This window comes from Macrobrachium nipponense, chromosome 15 (genome assembly GCF_015104395.2).
Source record: "Macrobrachium nipponense isolate FS-2020 chromosome 15, ASM1510439v2, whole genome shotgun sequence".
In the NCBI taxonomy this organism is placed as follows: domain Eukaryota; kingdom Metazoa; phylum Arthropoda; class Malacostraca; order Decapoda; family Palaemonidae; genus Macrobrachium; species Macrobrachium nipponense.
Window position 1 is genome coordinate 1,173,888 of NC_087208.1, and position 9,671 is coordinate 1,183,558.

Consider the following 9,671-nt stretch of genomic DNA (forward strand, 5'->3'; position numbering starts at 1 on the left):
TTAGTTTTTAAAGTTAAAATTACAGAATTATACGCGGAGGTTTCTGAATCATAAGTTTTAGTTTTACTTACAAATAGCAGTTTAATATTTTAGGAGATGCAGAATAACTCTAAGGGAGACCTGTTTTAAGACTGATACTTCAATGGCCTCATCTTTAATTGCGCCAGCCACCGCTTGTTCGACTGCATATAGAGATAAAGACTGATTTCCGAGGACATAAATGAAATAGTTAATGCTTGATTATCGATGTAAATTTGTTAACCAGCCCCTTCTATTCCAAGTATATCTCATCTCAACACGTCATGAATGTAACTGAATGACTTATGATAAAAATGACGCACTTATCAATCATTTGAACAAAAACTGGATCCTTCTCATATAATTTCATACTTCTAAGTACGTCTTCGGCCTTTGGGATTCCAGTGACCTTAAAGTACTTCATAAAATTTCCAGCCCGTTAGTTGGTTCCAGCTGCCTTCTGGGGGAAGCTCAGGAACCGGGGAGGAACTTAATTAAGGTCTGGAGACCCACGGCGTTCTTAGGCGTCTTCGGATTCCGAAACGGTTAATTACTACACTGTGATCATCCGAACAAAAAATTATTGTTCATACAAAATTCATACGTTTAAAGAAACTGGAAAAGTTGACATTTATAATTAATCAATTATGAATGGAAGTTCTAGACAGCTGTTACGGAATAGGAAATAAAATGGTGAAAGTTGACCACAAGGCTTCGTTGAGTCTTCATAACTGCGCGTTTTATATGAGTTTTCTTTTCTCTCTTTTATCACAAAACGGCAATCCCATAAGCTGAAGAAGTTTGATTTGAACACTTTCGCAAGAATCATCATAGAAAGAACAATGATACAAAACGCTAAAATAATCGGCAGTACTTATCTCAACTTGTAATTTATCCATAAACTATTGGTACTAAACAGAGAAAAACTTTACTGCACGCGTTGGACTTCTGTTTGAATAGGGTCTTGGGACCGCCTTCTTCTCCCAGTCTGCGACTCACCATTGTTGAAAAATTACCAGGCACTTACCCTCCAGCTTAGGTCAAAGACGTACCATGGGATTTGATAGCACGTGCCCAAAATATTTGAACTCGCTGAAAATCAAACCTGGGATCCTCTGCCGATGAGGTAGAAATCGTGTATGCTGGACCATATATATATATGTATGTATATATATATAATATATATATATATATTATATATATATATATATATTATATGTATGTATGTATATATATAGATATATATATATAGTATATATTTTATATATATATATTATACTACATATATATACACATATATACATATATATATAGTATATATATATATATATATATATATATATATATATATATATATATATATATATGTATATATATATATATATATATACCCACCATACATATATATATATAGATATAGTATGTATATGTATATATATATATATATATATATATATATATATATATATATATATATATATATAATATATATATATATCAGGTGGCCACAAAAACTTGGCTAAAAAAAAAAAGTTAGTTATTCCAACGCTTAGTAAAGTTAATTCACATTTTCAAAATGAAATTATATAAACTATCCATACAAATTGCAAATAAAAAATGCAATAAGGACATTACAAAACTCCTGGAATATATGAATATTTTCAGCCGAGTCTCTCTCTCTCTCTCTCTCTCTCTCTCTCTCTCTCTCTCTCTCTCTCTCTCTCTCGAAGTAACCAGAAAACTAGAGACGGTCTTGGAAATTAATACGAGAATCATGAGAGGCAAAATTGCTAAATTACTTTAGATAAATTCTACTCTCCGGCATAATCGGATATGTCCTCCAAGGAAATCACCAAATAAAATTGTCTTTTACCAATTTGTTTACATAGATCCATTGCTCGAGCATCAAAAGCTTCCCAGTTGATCAAGGAAATTATGGAAACGGTGTAAGATTTTGTCTAGATGAACTACAAACTCTCATCAGCGGATCTGGGAAACTTCCTTAATTCTTGAGTTGTTTCTTATCTACCATGCACACTTTGACTATTTGATAGCATTTGTGTATGTATGTTTGTATGAGTATATATATATATATATATATATATAATATATACATATATATATATATATTATAATATATATATATATATATAATCTATGTCTTTGACTCGTTTAACGTATATTGTTTTTTTCTTTATTTATTTGTCGTGTTTTTTTAGCATTAGAATCTCGTAAATAATAATAGTTATATTAATAATAATGCCACCTATTTAAAGCAGATGGCAGAATTATAATGAAAGCAAGACTGTTATCTGAAGCCTTCTTTTCAAGATAGATACAACTTGAAAGTACTATAACGCTCTCCACATCCACACACTCGCTATGAGAGATTTCAGAGCACATATTTTTAATAAATTGGTCTCAATAAAGTCAATTAAATCAATGGTCGTAATTTAGGAAGTACGACACTGGCGTTTACCACATAAACAACGGGAGATGCAGTTTGCTTTCAGTGAAAACGAACATGACTTGGACAATCATGAGAAAACTGCCTCGACTAAATGGAAAGCGTTGAAGAAAATGCACTTAAAACTAATCGATTCAAAATCCCTTTATGTTGAAAGATCTAAGAAATATCCACTGAGCTGCTCAAGTTACATAAAGGTTTCCTTTTCCAAGTTGACCAAGTGTTGTCGATCACGTATCTAAAGCAACGCATTCACACCCAATCAGACCAGGCTAGAATATTGTTTGGAGATGCATAGAAAGCTTCGTAAAAGAAGCTTCATAAATTCCTCCTACCTCCTCCCCCAACATGCACCCCTGCCCATACCCCACGACCCATTCCACTTCCACCAGAAAGGGTAATCAGCTGCAGAGCCAGAGTCATTTCGACTGCGACCCTTGTTTATGTGGGTGCGTTCATTGCAGCTGAAATGGTCCGTAGGATAACCAGGATTCTCTCCAGGCTCAAAAGTGGCAGGAATAGAAGTTTCGATCCCACGTCTACGACGCAACTGGGTGGAATACCTCGGCTTAATAACTACTACACCGTGAAATAAAAGACTGTAAATACTACACTTTGGATTTTCCTCAGAGTTTGCAAAGAGATGAAAGATTAAAGTATAAGATCCTGTCTTCGGAAAATGATTTACATCCTCTTTTTTATTAAGGGAAACTTGGTTATCTGTAACGATCCCCTTCACAGGGAAGTTTGCGAAAATATATGAGCTTGTAAAATCTTCTTTCGTAAGAGTAATCGGTTCTTCGAAGCGTATCATAGTTGGCGTTTTTTCCCGGAAAACAATCTTGAAAGGAAAGGCATCACGTAAAGGGGAGAGGGAGCTTCAATAAAGTTATTAAAAAGTATTAAAATGAGACAAATAAAGTTTCATGAAACGACTACACAGTGCATTATTATCTTAAATGCAATGACCTCACTGTCTGAAAGAGGCTGCTGACGGTAACGACATGAACAAGATGAAGTTTCTTGTCGCAATTTCGTGGTCTGAACCATTAATTAAGTTATATGCCGTATGTCTTGGATTGGAGCTAGACACTGATTTCTAAGGTGTAGTGGAAACGCTCAGCCGGTACTTCTCTCTCTTCCTCTGCTGCAATACAACTAACCTCTAAGCCTTCCATAGGTCATATATGTGTAGAACTGCTTGAGAAAAGAGCATTTCATTGGATGATACCAAAAGCTGAGAGACTAAATCTCAGAAATCACCTGAATTTTTGGCATTATGAAGGTATTTGTCATAGGAGAGGAGTACAGATGGAGCATTTGTGCAGGTGGTGTTAACTCCAGGCAGTTGGGGATCTCATGGGAAATGCAAGGAAAGGTTGGGTGGCCATTAAGAGCGTCTTCTCTGTCTCCGCGTTTGAAATAAAATGGTCTATTGTCTCTGGATCCAAATCGCCGAACTTACACACATTCCCTCTTATAGCTCCCCTTCTGAACAGTTTGCCTTTAGTAAATTTATGGGTCTAAATTATTAATTTAATAAATCTATCTAGAACGCAACAATTGGCATGAAAATGGCACAAAATTAAAAAAAACTCACATACGCACTAGCACGTACGCACACATACATATATATACATACATATATGTATATACTATATCTATATATATATATATATATATATATTATATATATATACGTATATATGGATGTCATGTGTAAGAAATGGCACTATTATAATATCGCACTGCACACCGGAGTGAAAGTGTGAGATTGCAGAGGGAGCGAAGGCAAAAGTCAAAGGACAAAAGGTGCCCAGTACATAATCCTCCCTTGACGCGTGACGAGATCCACCAGCTTTCAATTTTTGGTTCCTCGACGGGGACCTAAGTGACGAATTTCCCGGGGATTATGTTTATCAGGACATCAGGGACGCGTTATCTGGCTGCCAGGCTCGTTGGGACGATAGGAACGATTTATAACAGAGGGATATGTCGCAGGAAATTAGACAATAATTTTGTTAAACGCTATAATATGCAAATGAAATGCTCTCGGTTGCAAAGACAAGAGTTGTATTAGCTACAAACAATATTTATAAGGTAGTCCGTACAAACGACTACGTAAGGTTGATATTAAATGTGGATAAATATGTTATCCAAATGTTTTCCACTTGTCTTTCTCTTGTAATCACTTGGTTTTTCATTTTGTTATTATCTTAATGTTACCACGTGATGCTCTTTGTATTCTGGAGTTATCATATTGCCATTTTCTAATTACCATACGGACTTTGAAACCACAAGATAGACAACTACCAGTTAAGTCTGAATTTAGAATCATAATAAGATAAAGAATGATACTTTTTATGAAATTCTGGTCCAGGTGGTGTGATAAATAGACGTAAATCAATATAAAAATAAACTAAGGCTGAGAAGGGTTACCGATGAAATATAATTAACAGTGTCTAAGGGTAGTCTCAACTTTGGGGGGTACCGATCGTAAAAAATATTTGCCAAAAATACACTAATCAAGACAGGCTAATGAAATTTTCAGGCATTATTAGCACTATAATAATGCATATTCTCTGTGAGTTTTATCATCCTACAGGGAAAATTAATTATTATATGAAAAAAAATGTGAAAAAACGGAAATTTCCGGGCCCCTCGTACTGAAGGTTATTTGGTGATTGGTGAGAAACTACAGTCTTGAATAGAAATTCGGTCTGACAGAATGTTGGTATATCCACCTGGAACATGCACAAAAAAAATTATCAAAATAGAACAGTAAATAAGCACGTTATAACAAAAAAAAGAGCAACAACTTCAGGTAAGTTCAGCGAAAGCCCCGCCGAAAAATCAGACTATAGCTAGGAAGAAATATTCAGGAAAAATTCAAATCTCGATTTAGGGACAAAAGCTTTTGAGAGTTTGTAGTTATTATGTCACTTGATAGCCTAAAACATCTAAAAATTATATTATTTAGGACAATCAAAGAAACCCCCCCCCTTTTTTTTGGGGGGGGGGGGGGGGTTTCTTTGATTGTCCTAAATAATATAATTTTTAGATGTTTTAGGCTATCAAGTGACATAATAACTACAAACTCTCAAAAGGTTTTGTCCCTAAATCGAGATTTGAATTTTTCCTGAATATTTCTTCCTAGCTATAGTCTGATTTTTCGGCGGGGCTTTCGCTGAACTTACCTGAAGTTGTTGCTCTTTTTTTTGTTATAACGTGCTTATTTACTGTTCTATTTTGATAATGTTTTTTGTGCATGTTCCAGGTGGATATACCAACATTCTGTCAGACCGAATTTCTATTCAAGACTGTAGTTTCTCACCAATCACCAAATAACCTTCAGTACGAGGGGCCCGGAAATTTCCGTTTTTTCACATTTTTTCTCATAAAATCATTAATTTTCCCTGTAGGATGATAAAACTCACAGAGAATATGCGTTATTATAGTGCTAATAATGCCTGAAAATTTCATTAGCCTGTCTTGATTAGTGTATTTTTGGCAAATATTTTTACGATTTTTTACAATCGGGACCCCCCCAAAGTGGAGACTACCCTTATTAAAAAAAATCCTTAATGGTCTTTGTCTGAACCAAGATTAATATACTGCAACCAGATCCCGGGAAACATTTCTTGTTTTTACACTAAAAATTAAACAATTGAACTCTCTTTAGTTCTTTTGCCTTTCAGAGTCAGTGGAGTCTCGGAACATTTGCGTTTAAAGTTCAAATTATATTAGCTGGATGTATACGTATCAAAAACGTCACAGGACATTTAATTACTAAGAGTTTAATTTATTTTTCGACGCAAGAAATATAAAGGAAACAGAGCTTTATAAATTCATAATTAATTTTGAAGGCAAAACTGTTCAGAGAAATAGGAAGTAAATCAGAATGTAAATAAAAAATCTCTAATCGACATCGAAGTGGAGAGGGGAAGTGGGCCAGTTGCGAATTTTTCAAAGGAGTTGAGTGACCTCAGGCGAAAAGGAATTGAACTGTAACGAAATAACCTTTTGTTGAAATTTCTTTGTGGAATCTGGACTTGATTTTCTTTCACTTTTCTTCTCTTTTCTAATTATTTGTCTCTTTTGTAATTTAAAGCAATGTACATATCTGTCTGAAATCATAAATGGGAAATTCAACTGTTTTTCTTATCTCCATCTAAATCTAAACAATAAAACTATAAAAGAATGACAAAAGAACTTATTCCTTTTTAAAAGTAAGATTTCGCCAATCCACGCCATAGTGTTAAAATCACTAGTCCTTTCCATCATCAGTCCGTGGTAGGACCCAACAGGCAATCACGGGAGCATTAATACCAGACAGTCCCACCATTTGCATACCGAATATAATTTCCTGATGGCTAATGCCATTTAATGCGAACGCTGGATTATGTTAATGACGCCATTGCCGTAAGAAGATCATGTCTGGTGCCAATTTAGGCACCGGGCGTCCTCTTTGTTCTGATGCTGCAGCAATGTTGCCAACGCTGGGAAGGTGGTAAAAGTGGCAGTGTTGCCAATACTGGGAAGGTGGTAAAAGTGGCAGTGTTGCCAATACTGGGAAGACGGTAAAATTGGCAGTGTTGACAATGCTGGAAAGATGGTAAAAGTGGCAGTGTTGCCAATGATGGAAAGATGGTAAAAGTGGCAGTGTTGCCAATACTGGGAAGGTGGTAAAAGTAGCAGTATTGCCAATGCTGGGAAGGTGGTAAATGAGGCTGCGTTGCCAATCTAGGGAAACAGGTCAAACCTTTTACAGGGAAATGCCTTATTGCACATTTAATTGCTTTTACGTGAAGCAGTCATAGTTGTTCTTACAACTATAAGCAAAGGCCAAACAATCCAACATAATCAAAGAGACTGCGGCTACAATGTAAAACCTCCAGGACCTATCAGGTGGATACAAAATGGCAAGTGTTTCCTTATTTCCAATAAACGGTTCGCCTTGAAATCAATTAGCATATGAAGCTCATCAAATAGTACCTCGGTAAACAGCTGCTGGAACATGAATAGGATTAAAATTCATTCCCGTAATTGAATGCGGCCTGATATCTAGATCATAAACCGAAAATGTTTCTTGTTATTTTCATTCAACAAAAAAATGAACGCTCATTGATAAGCAGCTTCGTCAAGCCTTTCATACTTTTTCCGTTATCCCTTGAAAGCGTTTTATGTGATACAATCTGGAGCTTTACCTTGACTGCTTCCAGATATAGCAGCTTATGGTTTTCATTTCCAAACTCAAGATAAAAAAAACCTATTCTATAAAAAAGAATAAACTATTAAGATTCCAACCATCCAAAGATTTTTATTAATTCGTTATTTTGATAACCGAAACTACTGGAAGGTAACAGAAATTCTAAAAAAAAGCTGTGTTATAAAAGCACTGCAGAATAGAAAACATTGCGCACAAAATCTATTGGTAAGGACTTCGAAATAATATCAAAATTCCCACTCCATTGTCACAAACGGAGAGAGAGAGAGAGAGAGAGAGAGAGAGAGAGAGAGAGAGAGAGAGAGAGAGCTGTAATAACTGCAAACCACAATGGCATTAAATCCTTGCAAAAGTTGATGAGAATTTATTGTCCAACCACTTGCAATTTTTTCTATTATTCTCTTCAGTTCATTTTAAGAATGTGAATTGGACAGATGGCTCCAATGTGGATTACCCTTCCAATCTGGGGATGGGATCATTCGACGCGGCCGATTTGCCGCCGACCATTAGCCACCGCCAGTTTGCCTCCGAGGACGTTTTGCCGCCGCCTATTCGTCACGGAGGACTATTCGTCGCCGCAAATAGATCGTTTGTATTCATTGTTTTCATTTATGCTGTTTGGTTGTTAATTGTAATGAATACACTTTTTTTCAAAAAAGGTTGTTTTTTTTTATTTTAAAAACAAAGAAATCCAAATTATTCCTTTTCCTAAATTTTTTTTCAGTCTCCCTCAAGTCTTCAAAATGGAAACAGACATTCTTAGCAGACGTGGAAAAGAGAAGTGTCAACACGATGGCTTTATATACGTTTTTGATAAATCATCCAAAATGATCCAAGCATCAAATTTTGGCGCTGCAAACAAAGGAGGCGATGTAATGGACGGATCCACACCTTGAGTAGCACTGTGATTATGAAGATAAATGAACACACCCATTCTGCTTCTGGAGGCAGTGTACAAGTTGCCAAAGTGAAAGCAAATTTAAAACGCTATGCAGAAGAATCACAGGAAGTACCTTGTGTTCTTATAAATGAATGTATAGCTGATGTGCCTTCGTTAGTCCAAGAATCTTTACCAACGTTAAGCAGGATGAAGAAACTAATTCGACGAAAAAAATATCGAAACGCGGACGAGGAATAAAAAAAATTGTTCTCGAATACAACGGTGAAAGAGGCGCTTTGGAATATCTCAGAGGAATAGCCCAAAACTATCAATTGAACTAAAGTTTCTATTTATTTATTTTTTTTAATTTTTTATATTTTTATATGATTTTTTGGTGTAAACCAAATAACATTTATTACAATGTTGGAATATCTTGAAGGATTTTTTTAACTTGTTTCATAAACCAACAAAATGTTTGATTTTTTTTTCTTTTTTTTTTGGTAATGAGCACCTTGTATTGGTTAAGATAAAATTGACTAAAAAAAAATGAAAAGTTGTGGAAGAAAAAAACCCAATTCACAGTGTATTTATATTTCTGCTGGCGAATTGTAGTCTACGTAGGCGAAATGACCCAAGTGGCCAAAAGCTGCTGGCGAACTAGCGGTGGCTAATTGCCGGCGGCGAATCGGCAGCGGGGAATCGTCACCAACCCTCCAATCTAAGTGTGAGGTTGCGGGATCTTTCTAACCCTTTATCAGTTATAATGGTAACTTACCTGGAACCTTGGAATCTGAATATGTTGCTTTCCATACAATCAAAGGCGCTGGAATTGGCCTTCCCATGGAGGGTCCCGCTTCCACGGACTGAAAAGATAACAAATGAATGAGTTGGATATGGGAAAAATAAAATCAAAATTGAACAGTTATTTTAATTTATCCTATGTCAAATTAGGTGGCTTTATGGAAAACAAAACTATATCCATTGCCCCTCTCTTCACCTTTTTAACGGAGAAAGATCCCTGAGCCCTAATTGCTCTAACCCTCGCAGCCTCTGCATTATGCACTATAGTAAATTCACAT

At 35.6% G+C, this 9,671-nt stretch overlaps 1 long non-coding RNA gene across 1 annotated transcript in view; it reads right to left on the reverse strand.

Moving 5' to 3' along the window:
* The window catches only part of LOC135226770 (uncharacterized), a 69,490-nt gene extending 60,029 nt beyond the window's left edge, over positions 1-9,461 (reverse strand). Inside the window, exon 1 of the long non-coding RNA XR_010317268.1 lies at positions 9,368-9,461. This is a non-coding gene — a long non-coding RNA (uncharacterized LOC135226770). The remainder of the gene's footprint in view (positions 1-9,367) is intronic.
* Between the last annotated feature and the right edge of the window lie 210 nt (positions 9,462-9,671).